Here is a 6,014-nt window from a genome sequence, read left to right as displayed (position 1 = left end):
TAAAAAATATTACCATAAAAACGTTAAATGGTCGTCGATTTTCCCAAAAGTTTTGAAGTTGCACATAGGAAGTAGTGCTCATTAGGAATTCTTATATAGTTTATTATCGCCTGTGCTTTTGGCTAAGATGTCAAAAAACAATTGTACGAAATATTTAATCTCCGAAAATCTTTTAAGACAAGTAGTTAAGATTTCCCAAATGGCAAAAGTCGTAGGAATATTGTTTGTCGTCAATACGTAGTACAACTACGTCAGTAGTCTATTATATAATAAGTTCAACTGTTCATGCTGTTGGCGGCAATTTCAAATTAGAAGACGAAATTCGTATCTTTTCAATTTGGAGGCAGGGGTTCAAATTAGCGGTGGTCCGAGGTCCGCGACCTTCCACTTTCGAATTGGTTACTAGCCACGCCCGACGGGCCTTCCACTCTGAGACAACTATATCACAGTTATAGTAGTCTCAGTTCCACTTGAAAGAAAATAAAAAATAGCTTTGCAAACCTTTTCGCCAAAGTCTCCAAATCAACGATCTCAAAACTTATTTTAATCATTGTTATTCATGACAGCGATGTCAATTTTGTTCAATCGCTAGCTATATACAGAAAATCGCCGACAAAAAATGTGTTAATACGAGTAAAATCGTATCTGACTGACAAAAACAACATTGGAAAACAATGACAATGGCTGCCGTGAAAAGACAATATATTACAATTTCGGATCCGATTCGGAAGCGGATAAGGGTAATTCCGGGTTTTTGGCGAATCCATGCAGGTGACAAAATACATCTATGCATGGTAAATGAATATAAACACTAGAATTGAAAACCAAAAGATATATGTAAAAGAAAGAAAAAACAGAAAATATTTTAAACAGAAACTCAAAATTACTTTTGACAAATTTTAATGTCAAAATCCAATACAATGTGACAGCTGGGAACAGTATATCTAACAATATATATGTTCCTGGTCACAGTTTAAATTTTCTTTATCAGTGATAAATGTTGATAATGCATGTAAGATACTTTTAAAGTGTAAAAATATTACTGCAATTTTGAAGGGGTATTTTTTTTTCTCAATTTTGAAGGATCAGTTAAAGTAGCTGGAAGATTCTTACTTTATTTTCACAAATAACTACCTGAATGTAGGCAAATCATATGATATATAGGTGGCGTCCTTTGGGCCACTCTACACCCTCCTGTTTGATAACTTTGAAACGGATGACCTCTCAACCATATACATTCATGTATGGGACTATATATATAACTAATCAAATGAAATATAAGGGGAGTCCATGGGGTGACCCACCCCCTCCTGTTTGGGAACTTACGAAACGGTCGAGATCCCCACCCCTAAACAATATATATTCATGTATGGGTCAATATAACTAATTAAATGAAATATAGGGGGAGTCCCCTACCCCCTCCTGTTTGAGAACTATGAAACCGATGAGATCCCCACCCCTAAACAATATATATTCATGTATGGGACAATATAACAAATCAAATGAAATATAGGGGAAGTCCCTGAGGTCATCCTATCCCTTCCTGTTTGAGAACTTGAAAACCCTCGAGATCCCCACCCTAAACCATATATATTCATGTATGGAACAATATAACAAATCAAATGAAATATAGGGGAAGTCCCTGGGGTCACCCTACCCCTTCCTGTTTGAGAACTTGAAAACCCTCGAGATCCCCACCCCTAAACCATATATATTCATGTATGGGACAATATAACAAATCATTTACATTTACTATGGGCAGGTCAGTCAGACCTCACCTTTGATCCTTGTAGTAGTGAACATTTGTCTGATTTGTGTCGCATAACTATTGTACTATAGAACACATACTCAGTTTTCTTTACAGGGAAACCAGTCCATTCATACTATTACATGTTCGTACTAAGTCAACACGTACTACTAACAGTCAACTAAAACCAACATTAACTACCAACTAGAACAACTACAATCATTGTGAACTTGTACCACTGCAGACTCACCATAAAAAATATACATTTATATATTCATTGCTATTGAAACCTTGATGACATATAAATTATTTGCCTTAATAATTAATTCATTAGATAAACATAAATGTACAATATATGAATGTTTAATGCCACATCAGAGGCAGATTTAGAGGGTTTTTCAGTGCCCCCCCTTCCATTTTTCAGTGAGAAAAAATTTGGTTGATTATATAGGGAATCACTGAAGCATGACTGGAGCAGGTTCCCTGTTAGGCAGGCAGTGGGCCCCCACTTATGAACATTTCTGGATCCGCCACTGCACATAATTACGTTTGCCTGGTTTTTGGTTAACTGCCTTCAGCGCTTACAGCGCTTTGATTTCAAATTTCATCCTAGCCCTCCCCCCCCCCCCCCCCCCCCCCCATAAAAATGAAATAATAGCTCCCTAAATTCAACATCACATGAAGTTTCATAATTACTTATTTGTACATGTATTCCCATCATTGACAGTTCAATTTTTTGTTCAGGTAAATTAATCAGTGAGTGATAGATTTCTCTTGCAAGAAATTTAAAGGTCCCTTTGAATAAACTAAACAGAGAACAATAGCTGTTGTATTTGTTAGATGGGACAATAAGACTTACAAAAGTTTAAATGGACAGGTAACTTGCAGGTGAATCTGTGGAAAACTATGATAGGATTCGCAATAATGATCTGATATATGTGCATTGTATTGTCAAAAACATCCCATATTTATGTAGCAGAAGCAATCTACTTTCCAATGAATAACTAAAAGTTTACATTTTAACAATTTTGTAAAACTGCTATATTTTGGGGCCAAAAGGGGGTCTTACTGTGCCTACTCCTTTGTAAAGCATTGTTGTGATGTTACCAACTACTAAAGATAGCACTTTGGTTTTCATAAAATTTTATTGAGCATGAACCAAATCATGAACAACATCTACATTTAAATTGCGAATTTTTATGTGCAAGTAAATTTGGGGTCAAAATATATTTCTTATTCAATAAAAGTTATATTCAGGTAAATTCATTTGCCATTTTAAGGTGAACAATAACATCAAAAGCACTTCTTTTGTCAGTGTAGGGCTAGTTTTGCCAATGCTCTAAATATATATGGTTCAGAGGTGAATTGGTGGTGTGGGACATGAAGCAGGGTGAAATGATTATATATAAAATACCAATGCTAAGGTAAGGACAATGAAATAAAATGTCATTGAAAAATATCATTTCTTACCGTTTATTCCATGGACATAAACAAAATAAATATCATTTCTTCACACGCATGGCACTTGAACCTATTGCAATTGATCATTAGTAAATATCCAGACCCATGGTAAAATTCAATTTCTGTCATTATGACCACTCCATGACTCAGATTAATAATAAGAAAAAAATATTTTGTCATTTGATCTATGTAAAGATGTTTAAGGTATTGATAGAAGTTATGCTTTTTTTTTTATTCAGACTTAGCTTTCTGATCAAACAATCCCTACTGTCATGAAAAATGAACGAATTTTTGTCTATGATAGCAATATATTGGTGTTTTTTGTTGTGCCCTTTAAATCTTGAGAATTGTTCTGATCAATGCGACAATAATAATCTGTCCTAGTGAATAAATGGAATGGGTTTTGAGTAAATGTTACAAACCAATTTGCCAGATGAATTGTGTTGATGTGATCTACAATACAAATAGGAATGCAGCTGCCTAAATCAAACAAGTGATTTGGATTGAAAACTACCATTCTGTTCACTTAAAAAATAATGAAATCGACAAAATTTTCTGTGAAACAATCCCAAAAATTAATTTCAAAGTTTAACCGATTTGAATTGCTGTACAAATCGACAGGATTCAATAATAAAAAAGGATATTAAATCGATACAAAAATTAGGTAAGAATCTTTAATACCTATGTAATTTGCTCAGTCTAAATGATTTTTAGAAAACTGTATAAAACCAGGTTCAATCCACCATTTTCTACACAAGAAAATGCCTGTACCAGTCTGTTCAGTCTAAATAATTTTAAGAAAACTGTATAAAACCAGGTTCAATCCACCATTTTCTACATTAGTAAATGCCTGTACCAAGTCAGGAATATGACAGTTGTTATCCATTCGTTTGATGTGTTTTAGATTAGGATTTTGCCGTTGATTAGGGACTTTCCGTTTTGAATTTTCCTCAGAGTTCAGTATTTTTGTGATTTCACTTTTTTTCTATTACAATGTTATGTTACAACAGAGATTGACACAAATGGTTTGTCGACTTCAAATGACAAAAGTTTTTAACGACTAAGTTTCACATATGCCTGTGGAAACATGAGGACCTAATCAAATCGGTTTCAAATTGGAGTGAACTTTTGTTAGAATATATATTCAGTTATTTCGTATTATATGGATGAGATGTATACAGATCTCCAGAGTTCCACGGAATACGAAAATACAAGTAATTCCCTGACTCAACTGGACCCAGGGACCTTTAATTTATCACACAAATCGATTTTTTCTTCTTCAAAATATAAAGAAACCCGAAAGAGATTCGCTGACTTAAAGCTTGACGTGTGTGTGATACTATTATCGGTGTCTTTTGTTTGTGAGATGTCTTTTTGTTTTTAATATGTGATAATAAATTCGAGCGTATATACTACAATCATAATTGTGTATATCATGTTTCTGACGGAAAGAACGATTCCATAATTTTTAAGGTGGCCTTGCACTCATGCTTAACTTATATGTACAATTGTTAAAAGTGAGTGGTGTATTTTTCTATTTTTTCAGCATGCTCATAAATTTCCATTAGACAGCTTTGGTTAATATTCCACGTTAAATTGAAGCCTGAACTAAAACCTTTTAAAGACGAGGGGATGGCCCCACCCTTTCTCATAGTTATTGTGAATACTTCCACGTCATATATGTCTATATGATCCTATATGACACATTCATTCGTTCTGGATACACAGCAAACGTGACGGTGCTCTTTATACGGTAAAGTTATTTATAATATATACTTAAAATCTTTTTTGTATGATACTGTTATGTAGTTGTTATGTTGACCATGCGAATACGGGTCATCAAACCCATTAAAAGAGTTTATCGGAATGAATATTTTTATACTTTGCTCAAACTTCTGTGTGCAATCTGAATTGTATCAATTTAATATTACTTGTCTGAAACTTCCTTCAAATCTGAATAACTCGTGTAACTTTTAAGAAAGTATATCATGGAATATAATAAGAATTGTGGTTATCTGTAAAAATTGTCTGATTTAGAACTTTCTAGGCAGTTGTTGTCTGATTGATGCAATACTTTAACATGTTACAAAATCAAATATGATATCCCATTATTATATGGTATTTAAACTATTAAGGTCTTAAATCAAAAAGTGGTTGACACAAACATTGAATTGACTAAAATATAAAGTGTCTTTGTTGAAGACAACACATGACCATATTATGTATTATACCCGACTTACACATGTTTTGAAGATAGGTCGATACGTGTGAGAAGGAAAAGGAAACAGTTACCAAAAGGCGTTAAACCGCTTCTCCGTATTTCTTAATATCTTTATCATAAATGTTATTGATATCAGCGATGTAGTTTTGATTTTGGGATTTGATAATGATATTTTTAAAACAAAATGATAATATGATAACATATTAGCCGATTTATCTGAGTCCTCTTCAAACAGTTTCCCGTGATTTGTCACGCTAGAAACTATTCCAAATCTTATTCTATCTTTCGTAAGATTCACAGGATAACTTTTTTCGGAATTTACCTTGGGTTCAACAAGTTCAAATAATACTAATTTTCAAAACATGTTATTGAATGTTATTATACGACAAGAGCAATTGCCTTTACAATAGATAGGTTATAAGAAATAGTAAATTGCTTTTATTCTTTTTATCTGAAAATGAAATATGTGACGTTGATACATATTGCGTATTCATCCATAAATGGAGTTAAAGCTTAAATCCCTGATGGCAAATGACTTTTCCCTCATTGTTTCAACGCCTACTGTAAAAAGCACTTATCACCATG

This window comes from Mytilus galloprovincialis, chromosome 1 (assembly GCF_965363235.1).
Source record: "Mytilus galloprovincialis chromosome 1, xbMytGall1.hap1.1, whole genome shotgun sequence".
NCBI lineage: Eukaryota > Metazoa > Mollusca > Bivalvia > Mytilida > Mytilidae > Mytilus > Mytilus galloprovincialis.
Note: the sequence above shows the minus strand (reverse complement) of the source record.